Below are 24,073 nucleotides of genomic sequence, written 5' to 3'. Positions count from 1 at the left end.
AGATATATTTATTTTTTATCCTTCATTTATCTTTCAAATATTTTTCATTTATAGAGGAAAACTGCATTTACCTTATTGGACATATACCTATTATTTTTAGTTTCCTCATCTACAAAATATAAACAATAAAGCCTTTAAAAGGTGGTTGTGAAGATTGAATCAGGTGAAGTATGTAAAACAGTTGGGAGACTTCCTGCTGCTACTCTCATTTTATTTTATTTTATTTTTAAAGATTTATTTATTCATTCATTCATTCATTCGAGACACAGAGGCAGAGACACAGGCAGAGGGAGAAACAGGCTTCCTGCGAGGAGCCGCATGTCTGGGACTCGATCCTGGGACTCCAGGGTCATGACCTGAGCCCAAGGCAGACGCTCAACCCCTGAGCCCCCCAGACATCCTGCTACTCACATGTTAAACTACGCTGGCTTCCCTTGCTTTTCACAAGCAAACCTCCCTGTGGAGAGTTTTGGGACCCCGCAGTGTTTAGTATGCCCAGCCTACTGTGGCACTGCATGTGCTCCGGAGGAACAAGTCGGGAGTTTTGTCTCCTTCACCATTTCGGATATTCAAATCTACCAAGAGGCTCCCCTTCTCTGTTATTCAGCTCCCTTGAGCCCTGCAGGAATGCAGGTTCTAGTATTTTTGTTGTTGTTGTTTAATATTTTATTTATTTATTCATGAGAGACACACAGAGAGAGGCAGAGACACAGGCAGAGGGAGAGGCAGGCTCCATGCAGGGAGCCCGACGTGGGACTCAATCCTGGGTCTCCGGGATCAGGCCCTGGGCTGAAGGCGGCTCTAAACCGCTGCACCACCTGGGCTGCCCAGGTTCTAGTTTTATGGCTAGTTTTAGTATTATGACAGATTCATCTCTGAAGTGTTAACTGCTCCCTATTTATAAATCTTAGCATAGAGTGCATCTACTATTTTCTGCAATATGTTTTAACAGACCACTGAAAATCTAAAAGACAAGGTGGCAGAATTGCTGTTACCCTTCGTTTTTTTTTTCCCCCTTCACCTGTACCCTGTATGTTGGTCAAGTAAATGTCCTAATAGGAGTAGCCAATCCCTGCCACAGTCGTTTTCTGTCCGGTTGTGAACAAAAGAAAGACATTCACAGAGCACTTAAGAAATTTCTTGATAATGAATACACAGTTATGAGTATATACAAGCATAATGTATATAACAAAAGCTTAAAAGTACAGCTTTAGGAGTGAAGAGTCAAGAACAATGTATAGTAATGTGTGGATTGTAGTGTATAGAACTTGACTATAAGGGGAGTTAGGGGGATCCCTGAGTGGCTCAGTGGTTGAGTGTCTGCCTTCGGCCCAGGGCGTGATCCTGGAGTACCGGGATCAAGTCCCACATCAGGCTCCCTGCATGGAGCCTGCCTCTCCCTCTGCCTATGTCACTGCCTCTCTCTGTGTCTTTCATGAATAAATAAATAAAATCTTTAAAAAAAAAAAAAAAAAGGGAGCTAGGGAAAGAAATACGTATTGAGGTTAAAATCTTCCTCAAAGAATGCTTTCCCTGGGAGTGGGGCTGCTTAATCTGATCTTGAAGGATGAATAGTGTACACGGAGAAAAGAGTAGTACATAGAATAAAGAATTTGGAGACATATATAAACATATGAAAGCAGAAATGAATACAGTCCATTTCAGGATTGTGAGAGCTCCTTTTGAGTGAGAACCTATGTTTTTATGAGAGTGGAGGAAAATAAATTTGATGACATAACAGGCAATTGTGTGATCATAAGTCATTACTGTATTTGATTACATAAAACCTGTTCTAATATTCACATCTATGTTAACTTGATAATCCTTAAAAACAATAGATGTTTCAATGTACAAATAAACAGATTATAAAGTATGAATTTACAGTAACCAACTTTTAATTGGAAGATCACAGCTATAAATTATATTACAAGTGTCTGTCAAATCATGTCAGGATTCAAGCTTGCTAGGATTTTGCAAGGCAAACATATTTCCTTGCCCGATTTAGCACTTCCTGTAAAGACATTCCTACTCTCCCACACTTATCCATTTTATTTGATCTCCTTTCCCCACTGTATACAAGACTGCAGGGAGCTTATGAACATAGTTTACCCTATGTCCCCCTCCTTTTTCTTCTGCACCTACACAGTGTTATTAGAGACAAAAAAGAAGACCCCTTCTAAAATGAACTGTGCCTCAAGTAGAAATTAAAGTTTTATTTCTGATGATGGTTTGAGGCAGATGTATATTGTGTAAAGACAACAGAGAGAACTACTCAGTGCTTTTATTGTCCATACAGGAAAGGAAAAAATTCGTGAGAAAGAAGAAAATAAAATGAAAGGTAAAATAAGAGCAGATGGTTGTTTAAAAATAGTTCATTTCTCCTGACCCAAACAAAGCACATCCCAGGGAACCAAGCGGAGTTAGGAAAAAGATCACATCTCATTCACTTACTTATCCATATGGGATCATCTAAATTCAGAGAGCCTCTGGTATACTGGAAAGAACAATGAATTTTTTTTTTTTTTAAGGAGAAACCATAGACAGGTAAATGAGATGTTAAATTCCCGGTAGCATATTAAAACAGACTCTTAAAACAGCAATTTATGGGTGTTTATTTAAACAGAGTTCATTAGGAGTCAGCAGTTATTAGTAATGGCATAGAAAATTACCCTAATTTTCTCCCACTCCTTTAAAAAATATTATTGGTTATTATACCAGTATCTGGGGGCAATAGTGTAAACAACATATCTGATTATCATCAAATCATGTAGCAACTAACCCTTTCCTTATCTGTGTAGAAACTGTCATTCTGAAGATCACTAATTCTTCTTTAGTGGTCAAATCCAATGGTAGCTTACTGATCTTCATATTATTCATTTTTTCTTGCTAAATATATATTATTTCTTTTGCTTTTCTATTCCCCTTAGTTTTAGGGTAGACGCATAGACCTCATTTTCTTTTTAACTCCTCTTTGCCTTTCTTTCTCTCTCCTCTTCTATCTTGTTCTGGAATAGAGGTTGCATTTAGACTCTATCTTTGATCCCCGAAAAGATCACTTCTTGCAGTACTGATCCAGCTGTCTATAGCCCCTGAGAGAGATGAACTTCACCTCCTACAAAATAAAGGAAGCAGCAATTTTCTAGATGGTTGCATAGTCAACATCCCTCAGCACTGTTGATTTTTTTAAGAGAAAAAACAAATGATCCAATCAAATTGCTCTCCTGAAAAAAAAAAAAATGGTAAAGAAGGAAGGAGAGGATGGGAAAACTGAAAGGGGCAAGAAAAAGGAAGAAAAATGAGAATCAGTTTTGTTATAGTTTCTGGCCATGAACTTTATGGGTAGACTGAATAAGAAGATGAATTAAGTCTGGGGGAAAAAGAGAGAGAGAGAGAGAGAGAGAGAAACATGAATGTGCCAAGACTAAGAGTGAAGAGTGCCCTCATGGTATCTATGTCCCTTGTTTTTACATAAGGCTTATATACCTTTTGGGCTTATGACACAGCTCTCTTTTAATTAAGCTTTCTAGATAGGCTTCTCTTGCTTGCAATCAAAAGAAAACAGATTAATATAATCACCTTCTTCTTCTAAAGTGTTCTTAGTTGTTTTTAGTTAACACTTTTTCTAAGCTTGATTTATTAACCTTCTATCTGATGTTTCCATTACCCTACTGAATATTTCTACTTGAATATCAAAATTGAAACACTTTTTTTTTTCCCCAAATCTGAACCCTTGGGGTTTATACTATGTCCTCTCATAGACAACTATTTGCCTTATTTCCTAGAAGGTTTGAAACATGTGTAATTCTTCCAACCTAATGGCCCCCATGACCAATCAATTATCAAAGTTCCTAATTTTATGGAGATAAAATTATTGTCCTAATTGTGTCCTAAATTTATTATGGGGATAGTAGCTTTTGTACATATCCTTATTCTTCAAATTACTCATTCTTCAGAGCTGTTCTGGAGTAGTTTCCAAATTGCTTACTTCAATTCTCAACATTGTACAATCCATCCTGTATTTATATATCACAATAAATTCATATGTCAGCAGTCTACAATCTAACATGCATTCATTTTATCCTACACTCATATTTCAGTACCATGCTCTGGCACTTAGAGACAGAAAATAGGTACTGCGGAGTGTTCCTAAGATTTCTTTGCATGAAATTATTTTATTTCACTGTATTGTAAACTTATTGACTAAATGTATCATGTGATCAATATTATTCCATAATATTACACAATTTCTAAATAGTTTTAATCTGCTAAATATATTTTTGGTCTTCAATCTGATTTTTAGGTTTTATTTTTTATTTTATATTCAGAATTTGGCAACTATAATGGGGATAACATTTTATGCCATTTCTCATGATTACCTTTAATCCTATAATCATTATTCAGTGTCCAAATAAAAATTAACATAATTATTCTGACTTTGCATAAGAATTAAAAGATAATGAAGGGCACTCAGCAATCCAAATTGAGAAATATATGTGGTCTAGAATCAGCATTTCAATTTACTGTATGTAAGTGCTAGTCATACATAATATTATTAAATACATGATTTATTCAGGTGTAAACATAAGGTCTGCTGTTCAATCAAAATATAACATTTAATATCCCAGGTTTCCTATCATATTACACCTTTTGAGGGTGAATTGAAAGACGCTTAAGAGGTTGAAATTAAGACATTATTTCAAACTATAGACTGTCTTAAGTGAAGCACCTATATTTCGGTTTGTACTATATAATATACACTATATATTAAGAACTTCCTTTTTGTATTCAGACATAGTTCCAATCCTGATTTTTCAACTTATCTAATTTGAGCACCTGGACAATTTTATTAACTTCACTCAACATTCAGTTGTTGTGAAAATTATATGGGATAATGTATAAAAAGAGATTAATCTGGGAAATGGAATATAATAAACAGTAAATTTTACCTGTCTTCATTGTTATCATCATTATTATTATTTAAATGATGTCTGTGGAAAAAGCAAATAAACATGTAGTCAGAGACAAATCCAAAAACTAAAACTTTTCTATGAGTATCTTCTATATTTCATCTTCATGATAGCACTTATGCTTATAGTCATTATCACATTAAAATAAACACACCGAATATAATATTAATGATCCATTTATGCATATGTATATTTTCTTCATAGTTAAATAATAAAATCCAAAGTGTATAAATGACATCATTAAAGAAGTTCAACCTAATAGTAAAATAAAGAGAAAAATTAAGAAAACTATGTTTAGTGAGATTTATATAATACTTAAAATGTAAAAATTACTTGCTTTTATTATCAGTGAAGAAATTGAGGAATAAGATTACTTATAATTTCTTTTGAAACCATCACTCAACTCTTTTTGTTGAATCTATGTTTAGATTTTAAGTTTAAAAGTATAAGGAATTATTCAAACTCTTGCATAATAGCTACCAAATCTTCAGGAAAAGTAACTCTTCAAGAAACAATTATTGAAGCTTATGTTTATTTATCCCACACAAGGGTGATCTAAGGAAATATGTTGGGAATGTTAGAAATACAGCAGTCCCCCCCTTATTCACAGCTTAGCATTCCATGGTTTCAGTTACCAGCAGTCAACCTAGTCTGGGAGCAGATGATCTTCCTTGTGAGTATTGTCCGAAGGTCAGTAGTAGCCTTATGCTACACCACAATGCCTACATCATTCACTTCATTCCATCTCATCATGTGGGCATATTATCATCTCACATCATCACAAGGAGAAGAGTGAGCAGAGCACAATAAGATACTATGAAAGATTAAGATACTATAAGAGACCACATTCACATAACTTTTATTGCAACATATTGTATTATAAATTTTATTATAAATATTGTTCTATTTTATTATTTTTGCTGCTTATCTCTGTGTCTAATTTATAATTAAACTTTATGTGAATGGGAAAAAGTATGGAAAAAGTCTTTTCACTAAGGAGTCCAGGTGGAAGGCTCTACCTTTTAGAAGTTTACTTTCTTAATCTACCTTCTACTTCATCTCACTTTTCTAGGAAAATTGCCAAAGATACTGATATATATGATAATGTAATGATGTTTTCAAAGATGCAATTTCTTGCTGCAGCCATTTTCTAATTTCTAAAAAAGTGGATAACAATTATAAAGCTAATATTTTCAGTGTATACTATGTGCCAGACAGTATACTAAATATTATGTATGTGTTTTCTTTTTTTTATAGACTGCATTTTTTTTAAGATCTATTTATTTATTTGTCCAGAGAGAGAGAGACAGAGAGAGAGAGAGGCAGAGACACAGGCAGAAGAAGAAGCAGGCTCCATGCAGGAAGCCAGACATGGGACTCGATCCCAGGTTTCCAGGATCACACCCCGGGCTGCAGGCGTCGCTAAACCGCTGCACCACCGGGGCTGCCCTGTGTATGTGTTTTCTAATTTAATCCTCACAAACTCTTTGAGATAAATGATGTTATTATATTGATATTTTTAAATGAGGAAAATGAAGCAAAGAGTTAAGAAATTTAAGTTCACAAAACCAGTTAAGAGGCAAGCCAACAATTCCAAATCATTGTTACTGACTCCTGAGTTCCAGTCTTTAGTCTATTAAAGGCTTTAAAGATTTTAGAGTAATTTAATCAACATTAAGAATCACTTTAATCTTATTTATTCAAATATATTTATCTAGGTCTCATTCTCCCAGGTAGGACTGAAGCTAGGATTGGGAATAAAGTAGAATGATGATCAGTTGTTATCAGGCACAAATAAATTGGACCTACCTAGTGGGACCTACCGAGTGGCAAGGAAAACATTCTTCTAGTAGATTTCTTGTTTCTCATTCTTTTGAATTCTCCATTTTTGGGTCTTTCATTCATTCACCTTATGTTAACCTCACTTCTCACTTATTCTCTCTTGGGAAAGTGAAGAGGTAATTAGTTTCTCAATAAGAGGAGAGGTGTTCTAGAAAAGCTTTTGGCATAACTAATGTGAAATGCTGAAATCAGAAGAGGGTAACAGGGTTAAAGAGTGTGTTCATGAAAATTTTATTGTAAGATGATTCAGTGAGTCAAAATTTAGATGACTTACTTGTTTTTAAACTGCAGCTTCATTTAATGTGGTTTCTGGTTTTTATTTCTCACCACATAAGGGTTTTGAAAATTATTTGCTCTGTAGAGTATCTTCTTACTTACTGTTGGGCAACTGTCTCTCTTCATGTTGCATAGTATAAACTAATATGGGTCAGGATGGAAAGACCCCTCTAGATAATCCATTCACAAATATAAAAGAATATTATTTTTTACTTGATTTAATGAAGTTTCATTTCCCCCTGTCTCTCCTTTATTCTTGACATGCAAATAAAGATTTGAGCTTTCCTGTGGACATGTGGGTGAACATAATTCATTTGCAGGGTACAACTTTGTATAGCAATTAGAAATTAGTTTGTGTTGCTATTTTAAGTTTATGTCCTCATTTCCATGATAAATAAATCATTGTAATATTTTTTATTCTATCTAAACACATCTCATCCAAAAGACAGGATCTTCTGGGACTCAATTCATTCAGTTGGTTCATGTCATTCTATTATGTTAATAAAATTGGCATTTGCTTATTCTACAGCTGCTGTGTGGAGTTTAGAAAGTCTGTAATTAAAATCCCAAGGTTTGTGGCTTCTTAAAGGTTTGCAGACAGAAAAAAAGTCTATTATAAGGAGAAACACAGTGATCAATATTTAACAGTTGGACATTTAGGGACAGCCTCAAGATAAGTGCTGTAAAGCCAACAGTTAAATTACATTAAAAATAAATTCTAATTTATATTTCAAATTAGATGGAGTGATGATTATGTGTTTTTAGTGGAAAAGAATCATTTGACTTGAAATTATAATATAAAACATTTATCACTAGCAAAGTGTTCTATTAATGGCTTAGGAGAAGGTTATCAGAGTTCCTGGGTTTTAATATTTGCTCTACTATTTATTTGTTTTCCACATAAAGGATAGAAATAGCAATACTACCTAATTCATGGAATTATAATGACATATAAATGATGATTTTATAATGATATATAAAAAGAATATGTGAAAACACTTTTAAAATAGCTAATTGATATCCAGATGTAAATGGTTGTTAACTAAATACAGCATAATCACATAGCCAGGAAGTTGATATTCAGTAATAAATAAAATATGGCCCTTGTTCTGAGCCCATGCCAAATGATTCGCATGGAAAGACTTTGTAATAATGATATCCATTTTATGCCTTTTTCTTACTGAACATCCTTAGAAAAGAAGTGAACAAATATGTGTCTTAATTTAATAATTTTTATTGATTGTTTATACTGTGGCAAGATACAATGGGGAGAAAAAAATATTGCTTAGTTTGGACTTCAGGAGGCTTTCATTCATTCATTGATTCATTCATTCATTCATCCATTCAGTATTACCAGGAACAGCTACAAACAAATCAGGGCAAAAAAGTAAGTTATACACTATAGTGTATGCAATATTATAGGCACTATGAAGACAAAAATAAAGCAGAAGTGTAAGACAAGAATATGGCAGAGTAGAGAAGGAGGTAGGACAGGGAGATGAGACAAGCAGGCATTTGAAGAGAGAATTGATGCTGAGTGACCAACCTGAGGTTATCTGGAAGAGCAGAGGTCTTAAGGAAGTAAAGGACCTAGTTTATTCAAAAGACCTGGTGAAGTTAGACAAGCATGAGGTAGGAGAGTAAATATGAGAGAAGTCATAGAAAGAAAGAGGACCAAATCATGTAAGGATTTTTGTTTTGATCTAAGTAAGATGAAAGGCCACTGGAAGTTTGAGTAGAGGAAACATGCTCATTTAGTTTTTATAAGATCAATTTGGATGTTCCTGTGAAACAGACCGCAATAAAAGGTATTAGCACACTTTTCCAGGAAACCAGAGGACAGTTGATGGTGGCAGGGCTGGAGTCATAGCAATAGGGGTGACATGAAGTTATCATTTGAAGACATACGTAGTAGAATTTGCTGAATAGAAGTGGAATGGATATAAAGGATGAAGTGTAGTATGATTTCAATGTTTTATTTGGTTATTTTTGCTTTCCTGGAAAACTGGAAGGACATACTTACATTTATAAGATAGAGAAGTCTTGGGAGGAGCATGGTAAAATAAGGGAAACTCAGTCTTGAATACATGAAGTTGGAGATCCAAGTAACAAGGACAGGTAGAAATTGGTTATATGAATATGAAATTCAGGAAAAAGATCTGCACTGTACTTTGAAAATCTAGAAATTGTTGTCTATGGATAGTATATAAAGCTATAAGATTGGATGGATTTACCTAAACATATTTTATTTAGAAAGGAAAAGAAAAACCACAGGACTGAGTTCTTAAGTACCCAAAAATCAAGAACAAACAAATGACGAGATAACATGCTAAGGAGTCACCAACTGAGTTAAATGTTTTGATAGATGAGAACTGAGAATATACCATTGGATTTATCAATGTAGAATCACTAGGGACCTTGATAATTGCTAGTTAGTATAAAATACAGAGATGAAATAAATATTCACCTGAAGAAATGCAAATTTGCTACTATAAAACAATAGCATAATAGTATACTGATATATGATTATAGAGACATTTATGTTAGTAGAAGGCTCTAGGGAAAACTTGGAAAAAGTAATGTTCAGAAGAGAACTAAAGAACTAATCAGAACTAAGTAGGTGAAGAAGAGAGGAAAGAACTTTCCAAGTCAAAGGAGTGACAGTAGGAGACTAAAAGCCAATATAGTGTCTGTGGAGGAAGAAATGGGAGCGAAGGTCAAAATAGCAGTAGATATCAAATCCAAAATATCTTTGTCAAGAGCAATGCCAAGAAGCTTACCTGCTACGTTTTTGTCTAGGAGTTTTATGGCCTTGGGTCTTATGTCCGAGTCTTCAATCCATTTCATGTTGACTGTTGTGTATAGTATACATTAGTGGTCCAGTTTTATTGTTTTGCAGATGGTTACCCAGTTTTACTAACACCATTTATTAAGAGACTATCCTTTCTCCATTGTATAGTCATGTCTCCTTCATGAAAAATTAGTTGACCACATATGCATAGGTTTATTTTGGGGGCCTCTATTCTGCTCCATTGATGACTGCATCTGTTTTATAGCAATACCATACTTTTTTTGATTACTATAGTTTTGTAACATAGTTTGGAATAAGGGAGCGTGATGTGTCCCGCTTTATTGTTCACTCATAGGATTGTTTTGGCTATTTGAAGTCTTCTTCTGTGGTTCTGTACCATTTTTAGGATTATTCATTTTGTTTCTGTGAAAAATATCATTGGACTTTTTGGAGGAATTTCATTGAATCTATAGATTGCTTTGGGTGATGGGGATATTTTAACACTATTAATTCTTCTAATTCATGAACATGGAATATCTTTCCTTTTACTTATGTTGTCTTCAGTTTTTCTCATTAATGTCTTATATAGTTTTCAGTATTTAGATATTTTACCTCCTTAGTTAAATTTACTTCTAAGTATTTTATTATTTTTGAGGACATTGTAAATGAGATTGCTTTCTTAATTTCTCTTTCTGGTAGTATGTTCTTATATAGAAACATAACTGATTTTTTATGTTAATTTTGTATTCTGCAACTTTACTGAAATAGTTCACTAATTCTAGTGGTTTTTTTGATGGGGCCTTGAAGGTTTTCTTTGTATAATATCCCACATGGTGCCTTGAAGTTTCTGTTACAAAGGTTTTTCCCTATTCTAAAAACAATGAAAATCTATTTAAGCAACTTAAATGGAGATAGGATAGTTTCGCATTTATAATTTGAAAGAATTACTGGCTATTCATGAAGAATAAGTTAGAAGAGGTTACTATATAAATGACAAAGGGACAGGAATTGTTTGGAAAGTTACAATAGTTAGGTGGAAAATGAAGGTAGATTGGCCTATAGTGTTTGGTGATAACATCAGGGAGAAATAGATTTGAGAGAATAGAAAATCATTTTAAGTATTTTGAAAGGATGAAACATTGAGCAGAAAAAACAAACAAACTTTATCCATGAGTAAAATCAGTGCCTTTAAATACTTATAAATATTTTAAAATACTTTATTATTCTTCTTTTCTCTTCATTGTGATCAACACTGCAAACCTAAAAGTAGAAACCTAGAATGACCGTCCTGATGTTGTCAATATGTAAGCCCACAGAAAAGTATATTTATGTTGTATAATGGAACAGAAGTAAAAGTAAGGGAAAATTGTAAATCATATTGCCAGGAAAAAGATGAGATAACATTTTCTTTTTCTTAAAATAATATTTATGCATACTATTGGTTCTTATATTTGAAATAATTAGACAGTTTTATATGCCTTAATATTTCAAAGGGAGGAAACTTTAAAGATGTACTTATTTATTTGAGACAGAAAAAGAGAGAGTGCACTGAGTGCAAGCAGTGGGGATGCACAAAGGGAGAGGGAGAAAGAGAATCTCAAATGGACTCTGTGCTGAGTGTGGAGCTGGTACAGGGCTTGATCTCAGGACCCTGAGATCATGACCTGAGCCGAAATCAAGAGTCAGACCCATAACCAGCTGAATTACCCAGGAGCCCCAGGAAACTTTATATTAAAAACAAAACAAAAACATAAGCCCATTAAGAAAAAACACACTAAAAGTCATATAAAAAACTGTACAACTTAATTGTATAAACTAGTTGGCTCTATTTTGGACAAAGCAAATTAAAGGTTATTTATAAATTTGATTTTTGACTAGTATTCAATTTGAGGTTATTTTAGTGATATCAAAGTGGTGATAATATGTGTGCATAAACTTCAAAAGGTTTATTAATTTAACTCACTACGTAGGTATTTTCCCATCCTGGCCAAATAATAGCCACCTATAGGCAGAGTAGAATACTAATTTTTTTCCATGTAATCTTTTCTCAAACATGGGACAATCATCTGATGGGCCTTGAGTTCACTTAAACATGCTGTCTAGATACAAGGCAGGAACACTGTTTGGCTTGAGCAATCACCAAGTAGTCCACATGAAGTAATTATTTTCCAGCTCAGCCAGAAGTCATCTTGGGAAGGGCTGTCAAATCTCTTGGCTGCTTAACCAAAGTTTGGGAATCCCAGTAATATATACTCCCAATGCAGGTGCAGCTGGTTGTGGCTGTGTATTCAAATGGAAGCTGAGGGATCAGAGAGCTAATATTTGTATATATTAGGATGTAGCTTTTCCTAGAAGTAAAGACAGATGTTTCTATGCAGACTGACGTTTGGCTCATTAAAAACTTTGAATTTGCTTCTCTGCAAATAAAAAGTTACTCTTCCTATGTGAAATAGTTCCTTTGTTATAAATGTGAGGAATAAATTTAGATTTAGGTGAAATGTAGCTCTACAGCTGAAGATAGATACATAGATTTTAAAACTACTTATAAGCTTTTTGGAGGGTTAACAAATGCTTTGAGATCTTTCATTCAAATCTTATTTAATGCATCTGCCAAGGCCAAAAGGTCATTTCAGCATGATAATTTAACTATATTTATTATAAGCAAAATAAGTATTTAATGAGCATTTCATCTATAGCTATCTCAATAATCATAAGATTTTGAAAGTCCTAGTTATTTTCAGAAGATTTCTTATAATAAAACAAAAGAAACACATACACTCATGGCCTAATAAAAGATATACAGAAAGAAAGCATTCCTTATAAACTGCTATTGTTCTATTTTAAAATCTAGCACCTGGAAATGCATTCAGTGACACATTAGTTCATTCACATTTAATTATTCACACCCCCAGTTCCAAAATACTAATTGAATTTATGCATAAGTCACTAGTCAAAAATAATGGCATAGTATATTTTGTATTTTAGGATCAGATCAAAAATCTTAACAGACATCACTCTTAAAGACTTAAAATATATTATATGTAGCATCAAAAATGAGTACGTTTATAATCTAATTTTGAAAGAGTACATATGATTTTTGGAAAAACTTTTTCCAAGACAATACACATCATAATTTTGCCCTGGATTATTCCATTTATCATTGACTTCCTTATAGCAAAATAGAAGTTTGCATTATCAGTTTATATATTCTGTTATTAAACTTTGACTAGTACTGATTTAGATACCAAAACAAATTTTGAGGAAATAGAATCACACTGCTTTTGTTGTTAAAAAATTCTCTGTAGTTTCAAAGGAAACTGTCACCTTAGAATGAATTGGAGAATGGGCAGCAAATTTCAAGATATCAATCATATCATTACTTCTAAAAGTAGTAGAAGGATGAATATACTAAGATATATTTTCTATTACTGAGTTTTAAACAAATTAGTTGAGATTTGTTTTCTTTTAAAATTTGCTTCTTTTAGAAACTGCTTCAGCTTCATCAATAGTTTGTGCAAATATAAATGACAGATCTAAAACTAACTTGGGCATATAATTGAGGAAGAGAAGAAAGTAAGTTTAAGGGGAAATAATAAAATGGCTGGAAAATGAATAAGGAGACCATAAAATTATTGAAAATACATATAAATGAAAGTTGCATTCATTGTAGGGAATACAATGTCAGAAAGTTCTTTTATTTTGAAAGATAATAAAACTATTTTAATTTTAAATATCAAAGCATTTACAGTTACAGGCGAGGAGGAACTATAATAAATGAAACTTAAACAGTTGTCTAAGTATGAATAAAAAATATTATCTACCTTTTGAAACAATCTGGTATTGGTAATTTCAGAAACAACAAAGACATGTCAGAAAATCAAAATTTAAAAATGTGACGTGAAATCTTATTATCAAATTGTGTGAAATGTGACACCCAAGCCTGCATTCAAAACGATTTTCTTTCAATTATTGAGCGTCATATGCAAAGGACAGATGTGATCTCTGATATGGGATGAAAAAATATATAATTCTGACTCTTACAAATGGACTTACTTCAATCAGCAACTTTTACCTTGAAAACAGGTCTGCTATGAACAATAGTATTAGATGTGAAAGAGTAGCCAAATGCAATTAATACTGAGGGTAAACAATTTAAAGGAAAAGAATTAATTACATACACATTCTAGTTGGAATTTAGTTGGAATGAATAACCAAATTAATAACATTTCATTTTCTAAGAAATTTGATAAACTAGTCTGTGTATCTTTTTGATAGCTTTAGATAAAAGTGTTATTCCTACTCACTCTATCTTATAGACTGTTTTACTCTTCTAATAGATAAACAATATGCTCTGTTTGCATGTCTGTCCCAAGGAAAGCTATAATAGCATTTGATCCAATAGCCTCAGTAATGAATCAGGTATAATGAACTCTTCCTGACAATGTGGGAATTAAATAACTAATGTTTTCCCACACTAATTCTTAAGTGACCATTATTTCAATCTATAGTGACTACTCTTGAGGTTTGTTTTCTGAAATACTTTAATTTTTTGCTTCATTTTGATACGTATATCATTACCAGTTACACTATCTTTTTATTTTGTCCTTTTTGCTCCTTTTTACCCTTTTTTCTTCTTGCAGCTATAAGGAATATGAAACTCTACTTATCTTGTTTCAGTAAACTAGTTTACCACCAGATTCCCTGGTTTTGTTTTGTTTTTTCCCAAATTACCGTAACTATTCAAATCTCCATGGAGGAGTTTCAAGTCCCTACATTAGTGGACTTCCTCAGATGAGTTGTTCTTTTCCTACATAAGGAATTTGGCCCACAACCCTACCGCAAAGTACTTGGAGCCAACCTCCTTCTGGCTCTCTGAAGCAGCTTGGCATTGTCCCAGCACTGATTAATTCCTTACCTCTGATGTTAATTTCTACGTTCCCTGTGTAATCATATTCTCTCTATTCAGAGCTCAACTCTATACTCACCTGATCTACCAGCTTTTTTTCCAGAGTAGTACAATTATCCATCAGTAATTCTTGTCCAGGAAAGAATTTTCCTTCCCTTTCTGCAAATTGAGACACTTTTATGATTCCATGTGCCTTTCAAACAGTTACTGAGATACTTAGTATCAGTTATATGATTTAATTAGATCATTCTGTGTGCTTTGTTTTTCCTGTTATAGGAATTAACAACCCTAAGCAAAGAAAAGGTTGAAATTCTTCAACCACTTGACCTGAGCAGGCATCTAAGATGTTTCATTATTATCGTTTATTTTAGCATAAGGAGATATAAATTCAGCTAATAGTTTCCCTGTTTATATTTTTGAAATCTCTCCACATAATTGGTAAATACATTAGTGCAAAATCATTGCTCCTGTCTTAGATAATTTATGTTCTCCAGGAGGAAAAAAAAATACAGTGACTACTTGGTATCTCATTGCTAAATAACAAATTGTCTCACATCAGGGAAATTATCTATGCCACTATCTATGCCACTATCACCTTATATTATTCAAGCTGAGATTTAAAAATCAAGCATACTTGTTACTCCACCCATTTGAGTTGTATATTTTACTTTTTCCCTTAGTTAAAAAATAAAAGTGGAAGTACATATATAATTTACATTTCTTAAAAAGTTGTCCTGTAGACAACAGAGACATTTGGAAACTACTATTTCATAAGTCATGTGAATTATAAGAAAGCATGTAGTGAATTTCTAAATCTAAAATATTTTTTTTACAAATTATTACTTGTTAAAAATACTTCAAGGATATAAGATAGGTTTTTCCAGTAAGTTGACTAGCTATTATGTAAGCACTCCTAGCAGCTAGGAATATAAAGGGCTTTGTCTAGCAGTATCTAACACTTTCTCATTTCCTGTTACCAGATTATAGAATACAAGAGCCCACGCTGACATTTTCATGAATTTTCAGATAAATATATTGTTATTTTATTTTCATTGTTAGAGGTTCTGACCATTGATTGGAATTAGCATTATGATAGTGTCATCTAGTGGTTCCTATGCCAACTCATGGACATTTGCCTATAGAGGTATTCTTTTACTTTTGGAGTGTGAATTATACCTGATAAAGCATGCTACAGATACTATGCATGTATATCTTTCTGCATATGTTAACTTTTCCTGAGACTTTCTGTTGAAATTCCCTATAAAAATATTCTCAATAGATTACTGAATATAGTGATCTGGTTATGTCTGTTTCTCTATTCTAAAAAACACATGATAAGGCCTTAAGAAATAGACTATAAATAGAGTTGATTTGCTATTCTTAAGTTTACTGTCAATGCCTTAAGTTACAAATATTATTTCCATTGTGTTTTTTGTTGATAGTATTTGAAAGTAATAATTTAGGCTCAGAAACATAACCTGAGACTTCATAAAAAATATTTTTGTAAAACAGCCCCTTTGAAATGATGTTACTTCTTCTCAATAGCAATTATAGTAGGTCTGAAATATTCTATCTGAAGTTTATCTTTTCAATATTAAAATATATTCAACCACAAATATAATTGCAGTGTTCCAATTGGCAACTTGGTGGCACTCTTTGATCCAAATAGAGAGGTCATCTATAGAATATAGATAACACCTTCTGATGGAGGCATGTTGGAGTACTCCTCAATTTCCTATCCAGTACTATCACCATACAACCTGTTTTCTTTAAAAGAGAATATATTTTCATCTGAGATTTTTTTTTCTTCTGACTGCTTGTTATATACACCCTTCATTGATTTAGTTCTTTCTACTATGTGATTGCATTTTTCTTTCTATGAGTCTACCAATTTCTGCAAAGTTATGACCTGCATAGCTCACATTACTCTCTGGGTGGTTTATGTAAATAACAGTAATAAAACCCCCCGAAGCTTCATCCCTGTTCCCTATGGTATCCCACTGACCCCTTTTTAGCTTGAAAAGGTTCTATCTGTGGCTGATTTTTTTTTTCCTTCCCACTAGCAATTTTCAGACTACTGTGCTTCATCTGATTTCTTGACTCTTTCTTAAGAATTAATTATTGAAATGTATGAGATGCACTCTGAAAATGTCAGTGTATTTGGTTGGATTTACTAAGAAGCACAGCTTTTCAACCAACATGATATTGGAACTGAACTTCAAGTAGTGCCTTTCTCCACATATCCTTTTCACAGGCAACACAAAAACATAATGCGGATGATCTATACCATATTTGAAAAGGTTTGCGCTGTAGAAGGCCATTTGTCTCTATTACGTTAGAGCGGAATGTTTACCTTTGCATTGTAGTGCCTTTTTTCTCATTGAAACTTTAACAAACACTTTGTATAGAACTACAAGAGACTCACAGAAGCTGTCCATCTATCCTCTTGCCTCCAAACCAGCCTGTGGCTAATTTAATCTGGTTATTGATCCTAGTATAAAAGGAATTCACAACCTTCCTTGTATTTGGTGGAATATTCTACAAGTCTTATTCTCACAAACTCAGACACAGAAATTCATATACTGAATAGCACACAAGGCAGCTTGAGAGTAGAAGCAGTTTAAACAAAAAAGATTAAAATCACTTGAAAAGAGATTCAAAAGTATTTATTGAAACATCTCAGGTGTGAGTTTAAGAAAGGAAGAGACGCTTTAAGTCACAAGATATAATTTCAAAGGAATATTAATAAAATAATATTTTAAGTAGCTTAGACCTTATACTTATTCATTAACTTGTAAAATAATTATTAGGTACTTACTGTAGACCAAACTTTGTTTCAAGTACTTCTGTTGAATTGGTATATACAATCAAGAGAAGAGACAAAATCCTTATGCTCTGAACGTATATCCTAGGACAGGAAGACTAACAAACAACCACATAGAAAATCAAGAGACAATGTAGTTACACTTGAAGGTCATTCGTACTATGTAAACAACACAGGAAATGAGGTTGGGATGTGCCTGTAGGTGGAGGTATTGCTATTTTTAATGAAATAGGATAAGGACTTATTGATAAAGCAACATTTGGACAAACTGATGGTGTCAAGGGAGAAGGCCAGGAGGATACTGGCAGAAGGGCACAGAATAAAGAGTAAGACCAATGAAAACACTTTAGAGGCAGGAATATACTTGCTGCTTGAGAAAGAGCAAGGATAGCTGATGTGGGTAGAAAGAAAGAGTATAAGATATGGAGAGAAGTAGATGAACTCTAGGGGTAACATGACCCAGTTGCATAGGGCCTGGTAGGTTAGCTTCTGGATTGGCTTTTACAATGAGTGCAGTGGGAAAGCTTCGGAGGATTTCTAGAAGAGGGTTGACATGATCTGCTGTATGCATTTAAAAGATAATTCTAGTTACTGTGTTGGGAGGTAGAGAAGTTAACGCAAAGTTATAAGAAGGAGATAAGGGTGGGGTTTTTATTATGTACTGGCAAAGAGTTGACAAAAAAAAAATTGCATTTGATTTCAAATGATAGCCAGTGGAATTTTTTCATAGTTTAGAGACAAAATGAAAGAGAAAGAAAAGAATCAAGGACTTCTGCAAGGCAAAAGAATCAAGGACTTCTGCAAGGCATTGGCCTGTGCTACTGGAGGGATGTCTTCCCCATTAACTGAGATGGGGAAGACTGCAAGAAATGATGTACAAATATGTATGGAAAAGTTAATAGTTTCTAATAGTTTCTATCCTGTCTCCACAGTGGAAGAAATCACTGATGTATATTGTAGGCATTTTATATATATATATATATATATATATATATATATATATATATATGGACAGGTATATAACATTCATATTATAAAACTGTAAAATATTCCATAATATAAATAATTCAGGCCTATGGTACCATCCTGTAGCTCTTGAACCAGGCTGGGACCCACAGAAGCTCTGGAGGGCCACCTGAAACTCTCCTTCTGGACTCAATATGTTGCCCTGTCTGCATTAGGGGCTTCAACTAGCCCAAGGACCTATTCAGGCAGGGTTGCTCAAAGATCACTGGAGCTTCTCTCTTTTCCTGTGATTCAAAAGGTGCCCCCCCCCCATAAACCTCCATTCTTTTTCCTACTCATGGATTTTTCTTCTTGCAGTTGTGCCTTATCTCCCCATGACACCCTCTCATGTTTCTTTCCGAATATTTTGTTTCAGTCCTTTATTTTTCTCCTAAGGCTCAGCCTTTTAAAACCCGAAACTTGGGAAAACTTCATTTTTTCTAATTTTGAATATGCATTTTCCATCACAACACTGAACAGCCTAACTACTGCCTGATTTAGGAGAATGAGACAGGGTGCAGGAGGAGACCTAAGTGGATCAGGAAATAAGAAAGAAAGAAATGTAGTACTATTTCAAAACTATGTTGCCACATTACAATGCCTACCAGAAGTAAACAGCATCCTATAGTTGACTGATATTTAAGCACTTTGATCTGTGCCTTAAGAAATTGAACACCAATAAAAAATAAATTAAAAAAAATAAAAAATAAAATGGATCATAGATCTAAAGAGTTAAGACTATAAAATCTAATAAAGCATAGAAGCAAAAAAAAAAAAAAAAAAGAAATGATCCTTTATCCAGCTTTGTGTGATAGTAGCTTTATAGATGAAGAATGTGTGACTAAAAACATTAATTTCTTTTAGAGTCATCTATGAATAAATAATTAATATATTAACTGAAACCTGGATGTTCATATTGCATAACAAATAATTTCCTACTTCAGACTTTAAGTGCTTGTATATTGATAGAAATAAATTGTTCTCCTTCTATTTAAAAGAGAGGGTCAGGGGCTCCTGGGTGACTCAGTAGGTTAAAAACCACCTTGATTTCTGCTCCAGTAATGATTTCAGGTTCTTGAGATCCACCTGGGCATGAGTGTCGTTGGGGCCCATGATCAACAGGGAGTCTGTTTATCCTCCTTCTGCTCTTCCATTCTCTCTCTCTCTTTCATACTCTCCCTCATAAATAAATAAATAAGTAAATAAATAAATAAATAAAATCTTTATTAAAAAAACAGTATAAAAGAAAGGGTGAAAAAGACACTTGTAAATAATGATAAATTGATAAGTGTTGGAGGAAGTGAAGGAAACATCAATGGAAAAGAGGATGAGGAACAGAGAATCAACCCAAAACCTTTAGCTGCGATATTCTAGTGCCTTATAACTGAATAAAGAAAGAAGAAAGAAGGAAAAAAGAAAGAAAGAAAGAAGAAAGAAAGAAAGAAAGAAAGAAGAAAGAAAGAAAGAAAGAAAGAAAGAAAGAAAGAAAGAAAGATTAAATACAGATGGTAGCAGCAGTGCAATAGAAAAAAATATAAATCAATGGCTCCTGGTGTGACATGCAGACTGTTGCATTGTTTGAGATAGAATGAAAATGTTGCAATGTTTTGAAAACTTTAGACCTTTTAATTCATAGATATCTAAATATTATCTTGATGAGATCATCAAAACTGCTAGAATAATTAGTTTTTATTTATTACATATTATGAGAAAAAGTTTTCTAATAGAGTATGTGCTATAGGATGATATTCTATGGAAAGCATGACTAGTGTGTGTCTAATATAAAGATGCATAATGATTGAGATATTAAAAACTTTGATATGAATGAATTTCTTCCATAAGAAATGAATCAAAGGAATATGGCTAATTGGTAACACTTTACTATAACATCAACTATCTTTTCAATGTGTTTTCAAAAATTTATGTATATGAAATTGTTTTATAAACTGGTAACTTTTTCTTTTATTTTTTGTTGAAGCATAACTCCATTAGTGGAAAACAAAGATACTTTATGTAGATTTTCTTTTCTCTATCAAACTCTTCAGGAACATTCCTCTTCTATACATCAGAGCCTTTCTCTTGTCACACTGCTCTTAATAGGTCTCAATATTGCTAGCTTTTAAAATAAAAGCGCTGAAACGTTCATTTATATTCTTCTTATAATCAACTTTATCTCATTTCTGTCTAGACAGACATTAAAAAAAATAAGCATGCAGCATTGCTAAAAGAAACTGAAGCAGACAAATGAGCCTAAATTCTCCTGGTCTCTCCTCTCTAGTTAATTTACTTACCTACCCAGGTTTCTGATGGGTATCTGCATTCATGCAGGAACTCTAACTGTATCTCCAGCTGAATGCTCACTTATCTGGTCTAATACCATCAAGGCTCTAGATTCAAACAGGATGGGGAAGACTAGGAGAGAGAAAGAAAGACTGTGTTAGTCACTGAACATATGACTTAGTTTCACTTGATGTGAAAAGCATTCTCTGCCTAGTTTACTTACACTTCCTGAAGCTGCCCTCAACCCGCATCCCATTTGGGTGGCTTGCCTTTGTGCTCTCATGGTGCCCTGTACTACCTCTCTCATATCACCCAATCATACTGTGTCATCCTATATGTCTCTTTATCTTCATTAACTAAGAAACTTTACTAATATAGTGCCTGGGAATTTATCCAATGTATATCTTCTGAATAAATGGATGATGGTACCTAAGATGTGCTGTAAATATGAGACCAACAATAACAATAATGAGAATGATAATAGTTAACTCTTATTGAGCACTTACTAAGTGCAAATGCTTTTCTAAGAGCTTTTGTCCATTATCTTATTTCATCTTTATTACAACCCTGGAAGAAAGAGAATTATTATGGGCTTCATTGTCATAAAAATAATTTGCATGATAATTATTCTTCTGATACCTCCACTTTCCTGGTATAACCTATTTTTCCCTACCTTCCCATTATTAAATGCTTTAATGAAGTGCAGATCAATTTTGTTATAAATTGCCAATCTAAAAAGAGAGCATTACCTGCTCTAAAATACCATTTAGGATATACCTATATCTTAGAACACTTTGTGGAAAGTTATGTAGGAAAAATGCTGGCGGGGAAGTCCATTCAGTAAGTAAAAACATAGACATGATTTGTGTATTTACATTGTGTGACAATATACAGGGAAGAAGATATGAATAGCAGCAAAACCACTATTAATAAACAAAATATTTTCATAGACAGGTGTTCAGGAAACTACTTGGAATTAAAGCAAGTTCATCATGACTCTACCATTTCTTTTTCTCAGGTTCAAGTACTAATATTTATTTCTACTTAAATCATTTTCTTTTGTTTGGTTAGGAGGATTTGGAAATACAATTGAGATCAGTTGTTTTGTTGTTGTTGTTGCTATTGTTTCTCTGCTTTGTTTATGGTATTAGTTCCTTTTGTTTTAGTAATAGATAACTGTTCTGTTTCAGTTTACTAGTGATCAGGAATGAAGTGCAAACCTGTCCCTGTAAAGTGATACAATTTTTTCCCAGGCATTACTCTTACCATTCTCCATTACATATGAATCATAAATACTATTAAAACTGTACACTGAGACTTTGTTGAACTATCTTAAGACACTTTCTCTTTTCCACTTCCCATTTAATAACGAAGTTCAACCTTGATCATACATTTTCATTTTACTGAAAATGTCTAGTAATTTTCTCCCCAACTCCACATCATTTGGAATGTGTTTTCCTCTTAAAGGAGTGTGTTTGATGCCCAGGTTAGCATATGCTGAAATGGGAATTTCACTCTGCTACTTAATCTTATGAGGTCATCCTCCACCTTTCTAAAATTTCCTACTTATCCTTTAGTCTTAAATCCTGCATTTGGGAACTTGGAAACAGAGCTTAATGATTAGAGCTCCCAGAACAGAGCAAACACTCTTCCTCTTGATTTCTTGCCATATTTGAAATATTCTGTGATTCACTGAAGATTACTTCCAGTTATGGCATGATATATATATCATGACTATTGTGAATAGATTTAATATTCAATGTTTATGTTCTTTAAGTACACGTTATGAATATGAAAACTAGGATGAGAAAAGCATTTTCACTATTACCCATTCCAGTGGTAAGAAGATTTAGCCAGATTTTTTAGTTGGACAGCTACATATTATAATAAATTTATTTTAATAAGCCTATTTTAAGGTTGTATCAACCTATTTCAAGGTTGAAAATGTCAGGTATATGATATAAGATAATCAGAATTTTAAGCATGATGTTGATGTTGCTCTGACAGTAAGAGAAAAAGGTTGGAGTTTCTTAACTAATTTACTAGACTAGTCTCCTCCATGCTATCTATTTGTGCAGGGGCACAAATAGAACTTCCAATATGAGACTATTTACCACATCTTATAGTTTAGCAAGCTTAGCAAAAACTTGATTCATGAAAAGTAAACACTCATAACTCTCTTTCTCAGAAGACTCATTACAAAATTAGATATAAATATTGGATTTGGAATTCAGAAAGGAGAGGAATTCAATATCAGATAAAATAAGTACAATACATCTTTTTAAAAGTAATTAACCAGGAATATTGAGAACAGAGTTGAAACAATGTAAGTTAAAGTTGGAGATGGTAAAGCCTGAGAAGTCAGTTAATGACCAGGAAAATAAACAGCTGAGACAAGAAGGTGGCAGTGCCAGAGGTCTCAGGATACACAGTCCTCACCTAAACTTTAACCCTAACCAGATGCCTTTACCTGACATCCCTGTATTAAAGCATAGATTGTGCAGGGCCTTGACAGTTGTTCTGCTGGGAACAGCACTTAACATAAGACTTTGTGCCTTTGGTTGCTGCCAGTAGCATTGGCTCCCTACCCAGAATGGACAAGGCTAACAACAAGTTCTTTCCTAGAGATGCAGAATCAAAGGAAAGAAAACAAACAAATAAAAACAAACTTTTAACTCTGCCCTAGCCCTAGCCCTAATACTGACCTCTAACTCTAACCCCAACCCTAGTAATGAATCTAAAACTCATGGAGGGCAGCCCTGGTGGTTCAATGGTTTAGCACTGCCTTCAGCCCAGGGTGTGATCTTGGAGACCTGGGATCCAGTCCCATGCCAGGCTCTCTGCATGGAGCCTGCTTCTCCCTCTGCCTGTGTCTCTGCCTCTCTCTCTCTCTCTCTCTGTTTCTCTCATGAATGAATGAATGAATGAATGAATGAATAAATAAATAAATAAATAAATAATTTCTTAAAAAAAGAAACCCACGAAGGAAGAGGAGGAAAAGAACTGATATGCCTGATTATAAAGTGGTTGTAAATTGAGCTTCATTTTTCCAATGCAAAATATTTTTCAAATGTTTTCAGGATTATGAACTGCTAAAGTCTTAAAGATATTCTTGGCAGGGTTAAATGTTATCTTACAATATTTATTTATCAATTTAATATAGGATATTTTATACAGTTATA

General features: G+C 33.5%; 1 protein-coding gene across 4 annotated transcripts in view; it reads left to right on the top strand.

Moving 5' to 3' along the window:
• CADM2 (cell adhesion molecule 2) overlaps positions 1-24,073 on the top strand; it is a 1,061,838-nt gene that overhangs the window by 737,375 nt on the left and 300,390 nt on the right. The window lies entirely within an intron of this gene.

The sequence above is a fragment of the Canis lupus genome, chromosome 30, assembly GCF_048164855.1.
Source record: "Canis lupus baileyi chromosome 30, mCanLup2.hap1, whole genome shotgun sequence".
In the NCBI taxonomy this organism is placed as follows: domain Eukaryota; kingdom Metazoa; phylum Chordata; class Mammalia; order Carnivora; family Canidae; genus Canis; species Canis lupus.
Note: the sequence above shows the minus strand (reverse complement) of the source record. Positions and strands in the feature narration are given on the sequence as shown.